General features: G+C 46.5%; 1 protein-coding gene across 2 annotated transcripts in view; it reads left to right on the forward strand.

Moving 5' to 3' along the window:
- Nucleotides 1–10,517, forward strand: part of SYNDIG1L (synapse differentiation inducing 1 like) — a 98,785-nt gene continuing 88,268 nt past the window's right edge. The window contains exon 1 of one of the 2 annotated variants that reach the window (XM_019518825.1): nucleotides 1–5,609. The gene's annotated coding sequence lies outside the window, so the exon portion shown is untranslated. Of the gene's footprint in view, nucleotides 5,610–5,734; nucleotides 5,897–10,517 lie in introns of those variants that run through there. The other variant, XM_019518823.1, reaches the window with a different exon arrangement.

Raw genomic sequence — 10,517 nt, forward strand, 5'->3', positions numbered from 1 at the left:
AGGTGTTCCCTAGTTTGTGAGCTGACTCTGGCTTGTGAGGCATGGTCCAGTGCGATCCTTGTCATGACCTCCGTCTCTGACTGATCGAGTCAAAGGTGATGTTCCCAGTGTCGATCTCGAATGTCTCCACCGCTGTTTGGGCGCACTGAGACTTTATACGGTTGGCTGAGCCACTCACAATCTTAGGTTTTGAATCATGCCCTTATTTGGAAGATGCCATCCCTTATGGATACAAGCCTCAGAAAGCATGCATCATCGCTTAGGAGACAATGCATAGTCATTTACCTGCAAGGCTGAGCTATGGAAATTCCCCAAACCCCACTGGGAATTCCCCCACAGAGGGGGTCCAGTGAGATGTGGCAGGGTGAAAGGAGGCCTGGCAAGCCAGACTCCTGGAGGTTTATGAGTGAGAGCTGCAGAATCAGGACCACAGAAGTCCAGGTCATCTGGCACAAACCAGAGGGGGGACTTCCAAGCTGTTAAAGAAGGCCAGGTCATCTGGAATGGCCTTACTAATGGGTGAGAAGACTGCAGAAGGAACAAAATTCTCTTCCTTGAAGAAGGCTAGACAGAAAATATTCAGGACTCAAGTTAGCATTCAGGTATATAGACCCTCAAAAGTAAGAAAAAAGGTATAAGGCCAGGGCTCCTGAGAAAAGGTTTAGCACAGACCTTTCTACCTGCAGATTCACTCTTTATAGTAGTTAGAAGGTATCCTGCGTGGAAAGATATAAATGTCAATGAAGGGACAGAGCATGTTCAGTTGTCACCGTGATGGCTCTGGCTTTGCTCTCCTTGGAAAGCAAATAAAAGGCTGAAGTGGGACTGTCAGCAGAGCTAGTGGATTTCCATTGAGTTTCTTGGAGCCTGCGCTCCTTGCCCCCTCCCCTCTTATTCTTCAGATATAGCTGATTAATACACATATTTCTGTGTCGCACATGAATGGGTTTTGGAGTGTGTCAGTTGTGTGAGAAAAATTGATAGTGCGGGCTGTAGAGCATGGCAGCTGGAATCTCTCCTACTAGAGCTGCAGTTCTTAGTTATAGGAGATTTGCTAAATCCTGGCTCAGCTAAGAGGCATTTTCTACGCCTCTTTTCAATTCCCTTCTCGTTCTTTTTTGCTCAGGTTCTCAGAGCATGGCCATCACCATCGCATGACCCTGAGAAGAGCTTAAATAGCACTCACCTTATTGGATAGAAAATGTGTACATGGCAATATGACCCCCAACAAGAATATGACAATATGACCCCCAGCACTCCTAACCTTCTCCCTCAAAAGGGCACACCTCACTTCAGCAGCTGCTGGGGGCAGCAGTTGGTTCCATGGCTTGTCCATTCACCTTGCCCATCTCTGCAAGTAGAGGCAGTGGTGGGTCACCCATTGCATTCATAGATTGCCAGCTTATCTTTCAACTAGTAATGAGCAAAAAAACTTCATTCTCTCCTGCTCAGACCAGTTTGCAAAAGGACAACCTGGCTACTTCTGCTTTTGGGGAAAGCAGGTTTCCAGTGGGACTCGCATCCTTTTTCTTGATAGAGTGCTCTAAGTGCCAGGTCTCAGTTCCAAGCAATCCAGCACGAGGTAAGAATGACATTCCTATAGTCTTATTGTCTCTGACTGGATTTATCTTAGTGGGAAGGGTAAAGGAATAGAGAAATGTGTTTACTTGAAAGACAATCCCCTCCTTGAGGCACAGGGTCTTCAATCCTCCATTTCAAACCAGCTTACTCTGCTTGCAATTCCAATGTGCTGCGCACATTCTTCTCAGTATGTGCCATGCTCCTGCCCAATTCCAGAATCCTTATAGCAGAGGAATCAGTCTTTATAAATTGGGGCTCCCTCACAACCTTTGCTCAGATGATATTGGCCAGAATTCACAGACATGTCTAGGTGCCTTATTCACCTTTCAATGGCAAGTTGGGTGCCAAAAAGGAGTTAGGCCTGTAAGGACCTTTATGAATCTGGCCCTTGGTCTCTCTGATGCCCATCTGCACAATGCAGTTATTAGCACTCATTGGCCCCTCAGTGGTGTGTGAGGCTAAATGCATTTAAGATGTTGAAATCCATGGGTAACAGGACCATCTAAAGTAGAAAGATGTGGTCTGTAGGATCTCTTTGCTACTGGAAGTTTGATTCATCCTCCCCAGGCAGGAAAGCACACATGTACAGAGAAGGCTGTGCTGTCATCAGACACTGGTTTCAATGCCTGGATTGGAGACGCTTGGCTTTTGGCCGAGGCTCCTCAGGGAGTTGGCAGCAAGAGAAGAAGAGTGGGCACCAGATTTCTAATTAACGGACAGTCCGTCTGCTGCCTTTGATTTCCACATCTCTGGAGAGGGGCAGGATCAGTGGCCTATGAGAGCTCCTTGTCTGTTTAGACCCCTCTTTAAAACTTCTAAATATAAAATAATCTGGAGATGCTTTGATAATTCTCAAAAGAAACTGAAACGGAAAAGCCTTTGAGCGGCTTATACAAGAAAACCCTCTGCAAAGTCTGGCAGCAGGTGATTCTCTGAAAGGTCTTAGTTCACAGGAGATGGCAACACTTTTGCTTCCTACAGTCCCTGTCACAGACAAGAGAAGAAGGGCTCAGGATCATTTGTAGCCTATAGCTGGTACAAGGCTTCTCAACATGTGAATTTTCCATTCATGTCTTTATAATTCTTCATTTACCCCGTGATAGCAGCCAGAACCTCCCAGTCCTGCTATCTTGCTTTTCTCCTCATGCATGACTTGTTTCTGCTACCCCTCTTCCCCACCCCCCAATCAAGTATGCTTTCCATGCATGTATGCAAAATCATAAATACCTTCTGGCAGAGGCCACCTGTGGGTACACAGAGTGTGAATGTGCCTTTTACCCTGGAATGTCAAACGAGAAATGGCTGTCGGTATGACCTCCAAAACCCTAGGAACAGGAGTGAGAACATGCCACTTGTATGTCATCTTTCAAAGTGATTGATGCTCCCCTGATCCCTGCAGGGTGACAGAAAGCATTGCCAGGAAGATTCCTAAGTTTTGCAGGGAACACTTGGATCATCCAAAGAAGGCGGAAGGTGCCCAGGTGGCTGCATGTGGCTGGCTGCCTTAGCATCACCTGGGAGGACTCCATGGCAGCTTGAGCATGGCCGGATATGATCTGAGCAGTGCCCATGGTGCTCTGTGGTACAGTGGAGCATGCGTAATTGTGAGCAGTACCAGACTGACTCTATGGCAGGTACACTGCATGCAGGGTAAAGCACAGACTACAGCCAGCTGAATCAAAGTGAGAGACTCTCTCCCTTCTCCCCAACCCAGAGGGTTTCCATAGCAATGAGAAGGTGTTAGTGACAGAATCAGGCAGAAGATCAGGTGGATGTAAAGGTTTTTTCTACTACCTATTCAAGATGATCTACACAGATTAGCTTGTCTCCCACTTTTTTCTTGCAAGGGGCCTCCATGAGCTAGACTGGTTTAACTCATTTTGCTGGGTTCCATTTTATTTCTAGACAGACTTAGGCCGATGGGGCCAGATTGTGGTTTTAACTCTGCCTGCCTTACTCAGCTCCTGGATAATCATGGCAGATTTAAGCCACCATCTCTAAGTCCCTGGGCTGGACAGGCAGAGTACATTTATGCTTCTAGTGCTCTCAGCTGCTAAAACAATCCCTTGGTACCACTGGTGTCGAGTGCGTGCAATGTAAAGCAGCCCCCAGGCTGTTGTAATTTACACCAAGACCAGGGATGGGACAGATAAACCTGTTAACTCATTGGGAGACTTACTTGAAAAGCCCTCTAAGACTTAGACAAATAAGGTTTCAGCAAATTTAATTTAACACTCCATCAACCCCCCACCAAGTATGTTCCCAAGGCTCTCTACAGAGGAGGAATTCTATGTTATACTTGACTACTTTCTCCTGTCTACCCAGTCTCTGTGTCCATCCCCACTCTTTATATTGCATTTTTTGTCTGTGAATTCATAAATTAAGGTTTGGCCTTGGTGGGAGGCATATTTAGATTTCAAAGAGGACTTTTATCTCATGATGGGGGAGGGAGGAAGGGAGAGAGACATTGGGAGACACGAGACAAGACTGCAATTAAGAGAAAAAGGTGAAATGCTCTGCAAAGGTTTGGGTATCAAGGCCATCCAGCACAACCACAGCTATGAGGGGCTTCAGGGTAAAGTGAGGGGGCTGCAAATGATATGGATGTGAACACAGCTGTGTGGATGCTGAATTCTTCAGTTTGGTGGCCAAACCCAAAACATTAATAAAATCCATTTGATTTGTCCCAAAGCAGAAAATGTTAAGGTTCTGTAAGCTAAAACAAAAATAAACACCTCCCCCCTTAAAAATATTCATTTCAGCAACCTCAAAGCAACCATTTCATTTTGGGTTATTTATTATTTTATTTATTTTAATTTAGGTCATTTTCAAAATGAAAAAAGTTTCAAAATGAAAAGTCAAAGCCATTTGTTTTGAAAATATCTACTGGTAAATGAAACATTTTGAAATATTCAACCATGTTTGTCCCCATTCCTCAAATAAAAGTAGTAACTGATCTGAATGAGCAAATAGTTTAAGTCGTCTCAAAATGGATTTTTAGTGATTTTTCTTTATGCTAAGGAAAAAAAATTGCCTGGCTCTAAATGTAATGCAAAAGAATGTGAAGCAAGAACATGCTGAAATGTGTTGGTTTTAGGGGCCTGATACCCGAGTTCCACAGAGCATTGTGAAAGCCCCAGTCTCTTCCATTCCCACTGCCCTTAAGTCCCTGGGGATGGGAGATGGAAAGGAAATCTGGTTGACCTCCAATCCTTGACTACATTCAAACCTTTTCCTTGAATAAATGTTTTCGATACTGCCAACTCTAGGGGAAGGGGTTGCACACCTGAGCTTCAACATCATGTTGGGTAGGAGAGAAATGGGCTGTGTATGTCACCTATCACTTCAACAGGTTCAAGGGGCTACCTGCCTACTGAAGTAGTGACTCTGAAGAGCTGGCAATAAAGCTATTATTTTAATATCCCTTTAAAAGGCCCACAACATGTGGACCAGCAAAAGGCCCCTCAGTTCATCAGACCATTAGGAGCTTCAAAGCTTCCTGAGACCTCAGGGGACTTCCCTTCTGACCCACACTGATTTACAAATCCACCCTCATCTCCTCAGTATTAAATGCAGGAGGTTTGGAAAAAGAGGGAGTGCCAAGCTGTGCAGGTGCATGCTTGGCCAGGAGCCATGGTGCTTCTGATAGTTTGGGCCCAAACAGATCCTAGACATCTCTGACTCTGTGTTTCTGCCAGGTTTTCCTCAGTCAGAGGAAGCAGCAGGGAGCCAGTAGCATGTTGTAGCTGCCCTGGTCAATGGACAGGTCATTTGAAGTTTTCCAGAATCACCTAGTGAGAAGAGAACAAATCATGTAGTGTCTGGAGTGCATGTGTTCCCAGGGAGCTGCTCACAGGCCTAGGAGGGCCTCACTGCTCATCCTAATGGAGAGGTGGCTGCTTCATGGCACATCTTCTTCAGCCTTTGCATGTGTCCAGCCAGGAAGAAATGCTGATTTGGGTCCAACTATGGGCTTGCCAGACTGGTAATGCAGTGGGAGCCAACTTCTTTGGCAAGTACATGATAAGGTAAGTCTCAAACCCTCCCTGAGTGCCTTTCCAACCCTCTTCCCCTTCCCCTACCCAATCAGTTGCTCTGCTTTCTGCTCCCTGCTCTGTTTGCCGCTACTTTCCTAATCTGCCACATGCCACACAGAGGCTGCCCTTGCCACTTGCACCATATGTGCAGTGGACTGGCCACCCCTGCTGCAGTGACTCCTCCCTATTTGTCTCAGCTGTGTTCCCTCATCAGAGGCACAAATTGGTAACTACAGGCTGCTGCTATTTTTTGTGTCCTGAGAACCCCCATCTCCAAAGTAAGGCACTAGATTAATTTTTCTTCTAGCCTAAGCAGAGTATTGTGAAAGGCGGAAAGATATCCCAGCCCCCTGAACAACTCAGTGGAAGAATGCTGCTACCCTAGAGTATGTTGCAATAGGACAGTCTCCTCTCTCCATTCAAAGGTTAATATGCTGGGAACCCAGGATCTGCAGCCCATCTCTCTCTGGCTCCAACACCGTTGTTGGGGGAGTAGTGCAGGGATCCTTTTGCTCCAAAAAACCCAGAGGCAGCAGCAGGAATGGTATCTTCATAACAGTTTGAATGGGAAACTGTAGAACAAGGATTCATCCACAAACTGGACTCCATTAGGTATGGTTTGAACAGGGACTAGGGATTCTTATCTCATTATCTGGATTAGTTTTTGTAACCCTTTTGTTCCTATGGGTTTAATGTTTGTTTGCGGGGTGGGGTGGGAGGGGGAGCTTTGCCAGCTGCAAGGGCACATGGAGGATTCGGGACCTATCTGGATCCCTGCATAACCAATACAGCTGTTCGGACAGCTGGGATTGCTGCGTCCCAGTCACATGGAGCTTGGGTTAGAACCTGATCTCCATGTGGCCAGGAGAGCTGTCCTTGCTCAGCTAGGATGCTGTCTGGCATTCATGTGGGGATTGGAGACTCCAGATCCTCACGTAGCTGGCAGGCAGCATCCTGACTGAGCAAAGATGACTCTCTGGGCCTTGTGGGGATCAGAACTGGCCCCCTGACTGCAGTCCTGGACTAGGCTGCTCCTGTCAGGTGCAATTTGCTCCTGATGGGAATTCACATGTAGACGTGCACCCCAAAACACTTTAATGAGCCTGAATTTTCTGTGAAGAAAATTCAGGTGCATTAACTGCATGTGTAGATGTGCCCTATCTTTCTATCTGTCCCTCTTGCTTTTCTTTTGTATTTTAATTGCTCTCTCCTCCTTAGTATCTTCTTTCTTCACATCTTTTCACAGCATCTAATGGAGTGAGCTTTAGCTCAAGAAAGCTTGTGCTCTCTCTCTCTATATATATTTTATTTAGTTAGTCTATAAAGTTGCATATGTACCCTGGCCTCTGACTGATTTCAAAATAACATGGCTAACTATCTCTAACTACCTATGTTTCCTTCAAAGAAATAGCAGGAACTCTTTCTTTGCGCACAGAGGCAAGACTAGCAGAAGGGCTTCCAGTAGCTGTCAGTGGACGTGGGGGAGCCAGGTCTGATGGTTTTCTTGGTAATCACAAGGGCTAGAAACTCACTTTTTTTTTTAAATGAAAGATGTAATAAGTTGATTCAAAGAACTGTGAGTCTGCACCTTCATCTTTCAATCCCTGCAGCTGAAACAGGCTGGGGTGGCCCCCCTCACAGCCAGTCAAAAGAACTTGCAGTGAGTAATGCAGGGAACTTTCCCCTTTGGGCCGAGTGAGCTGACCTCTCAGGCTTCCCAAGCACTAAGGGAAGTTCAGTCCCAGACTCAAGTCCTGTTTTCTGTCCCTGAGTTGGGATCTTGGCTCTTTTCTTCCTCACAACTTCTCCTGTTGCCTTTTGGTGTTTCTGGGGAGCTGGGAGTGATTGCATGGAAACCTGATCCCTGCTTTTCAAAGACAACACTACACATCACCCTCAACAAATAGTTGGTTGTCAGAAGAAGCCTACAATATTAGTGCATAATGTAAGTGGAAGTAATGTGGAAAGGATCAAAGCTTCCAAGGCCACCTGTGCATAGGGTGACCATTCATCCCAGTTTGGCCGGGCAGTCCTGGATTTTGTGGGCCGTCCCAGCATCCTTGCTGGTTGGTGAAACAGAAGTCTCAAATTGGTGCCACCCCTCCTGCACGTGCCTGGCTCGGCTCCTCCTGAGCAGCTGCTGGAGATGAGAGGCAGCCTGGGCTGGTCGCTGCTCCTCCTGCCTGGGACGGGGAGCAGTCAGTGTCCCAGATTTCCTTTAATATAGTCATCCAACCTCTACAGAAAAGGGAAGCAGTGCAAGGACTCCATGGCTTACCCAGGAAGTGGCTATTGCAGGATTGCTATTTCTAATGGAAATGTCTTATGCAGTTTTTAGTGCCTCCCAAGAAGCTTGTCCCAAGGGTTCTGCCACAGTTAATGTCCAAGCTGGTTTGTGCTTCTCAACATTATCAACAGAGATCAATCTATTGGTGTCAGCTGAGGCTTGTCTGGGCAGGGAGGGGAGTGTCTTTATCCCAGTATTTGTTGGAAGAAAGGATTGAGCTAGGCATTGTTTCTGAGGATGGATGGAGCCAGCACTCTCCACAGCTTGCAGGCCTCTGCTGTGAGATATAACCATGATGGAAGGCAGAGGATAGCAGGCCCATCTCAGCCTTGCTGACCTGCTTCTGTCACGTTCCTCAGACACATGGAGGCAGCTCCCTTTGGAGGCTTTGGCAGTGATTACAGGGATTGAGTCGCAGCAGGGCTAGCAGAGGAAGAAGAAAATGTTCTTCGTCTTAATCGCCGCCTCCATCCTGCCTGCATGGCCCAGAGAAGCTGATATTTAACCAAAGTCAAAACATCCAAACAGCTCAACCCGGGGTGCTTACACTGGAGCTGCTCACAGAGCTGCCATTTCCATTCAGCAATGTTCTCTCTCTTTAGGACGGACTCTGCTGTGGGGTTGCCCTTGCTCATGTGGCCAGAAGGAGCCATGTGGGGCGGCTTCTCTCCTCCTAGTGTTCAGGGAAGGTGGGAGGGGAAAGGCCACTGTAGAGGCTCAGGAGTTCCTTTCCTGGGAAGAGAAGTTGGTGCATTCCAAAAGCTAAATAATTTGGTTCACAGAAGGATCTGTTTTAAGGCAGCAATAATCACCCTAGGAGAGAGGGGGTGACTCCTTGAGAGATAGAAATAGGCCCCCTTGACAAAATCCCTTTTTCCTCTCTTTTAATTGTTGCCAGCATAGATGCCTGAAAAACACTTTCCAGGCAAATTGGTGTCCCACAGGCAAAAGGAAAATGGAGTCATTAAAGCAGAAATATGCCAGTTGGAGTGAAATGCCTCATCATCCAGCCTGTTGCCAAATAAGCTTAAACCTCTACATGGGAGGGCAGTCTTGGATGAGCTGGAATCGATTTCCATCTGCCTCTGTCTTCATCTGCCATTTGCATGGGCAACTCTGAGCCACTGCCTATGTGGCTTGTAGCCAGGCTGCCTTGAACTGATCTTCTCAGGTTTTGTAAGATAAGTAGGTTTGGATAGAGGCTCTCCAATGAGAATCCAGTTTGCTGGAGGAAGTATTACTGATAGTGGTGAGACTCCTCCCTGTGGGGCAGTATTCGAGCAATACTACAGACTGGTACAAGACTTGTCTGTTGGAGATTAAATAAACTATGTCTCTGAGCAACTGTGGTTGTTAAAGTTCTCATGGAACTTTGGGTGTGCTTCCGGGTGTGAGGAGGAGTGTAAGTGGGGACTGAACAGTCCCTTTAATGGCAAGTGAAAGGTGGAATAATGAAAACAATCTCTAGCTCCTGAGATTGAGACATGAGTGAGTTATTCCCCTTTAGGAGAGATGAGTGGGCACAGGGACAGGATACTGGTTTCTTGTCTAGTTTATTGACAAGTGTGTGTATTCTTCAATGGAGAGGTTAGATAGCAAAAGGAAATTGCAGTTTCGAGCTCCCATATATCATAACCCCTTTCAGAATCCGCTCTAACACAGCAGCCCTATGTTCAGGATCCAGCCACACTGCTGCTCTGTCTGCAACTTCTCCATAGATGCTGCTTCCTGCTGCATGGATTTCTGTCATTTAACTCCTTTGTGCCCCAAATTCATCAAAATCCCTTTGTTAAGGGCCTGTGTCTGGGATGAAATCAGTCACGTTGCTCAGACTCACCACTTGAGTCAGTGACAGTCTATCTAGGGAATTTTTGTCTTGACAACAGAGTCATGTGTGGCTTGTGCCTGTGAGACAATAGGCTTACTAAATACAGTACCAAACAACAGTCATTGTCTCATTGTATTGATTAAGTGACTTAGCATACCAGGAGGCCTGCAGCAAATTTTGCTCTGTGCAGGGGTGGGGGAAGAGGGGCAAATGGGAAGGAGGGAAGGCTTCTCAACTGTGCTGTATTTCAAGAAATTCATTATTTTCATATCTTCATCACCTTTGCTCCCTGCAGTTTAGTGGAAGGAGGAGATAGGGGAAGGGAGGGACAAGACCAGCAGAAAAGTGAGTATGTGCAAGGAATGTGTGTCTGAAATAGTAAAAGATAGAAAGCAACCAGCAGAGGTAAATCCAACTGAATTTGTAAATCCCTACAGGGACAGGAGGAATCTGCAGACAGGCTCCTCTGAAGTGGCTTGCGCTAGAGGACATATTACCAGTGCAACAAGCATGACACAAGGGCTGAAGAAGCTAGGCTGTGCAGAAAGGTGAAGGGGGCTGGGCTAATGCTCCATAGAAAGCAAGGACTTGTCTACATTGCAAAATGTAAACCTGTTCCAACACCTGAGCTAGGTACAGATGTTCAAAAAGCCTGAGGCAAAACTGATCTAAGTTACACATTTTTTTCTAAGTTTCATAGTAGGTAGGGTCAGAAGGGACCTAAGCAGGTCATCAAGTCTGACCCCCTGCCATGGGCAGGAAAGAGTACTGGGGTCAAACAACC

This window comes from Gavialis gangeticus, unplaced genomic scaffold, assembly GCF_001723915.1.
Source record: "Gavialis gangeticus isolate Ggan-Ray unplaced genomic scaffold, GavGan_comp1, whole genome shotgun sequence".
Lineage (NCBI taxonomy): Eukaryota > Metazoa > Chordata > Crocodylia > Gavialidae > Gavialis > Gavialis gangeticus.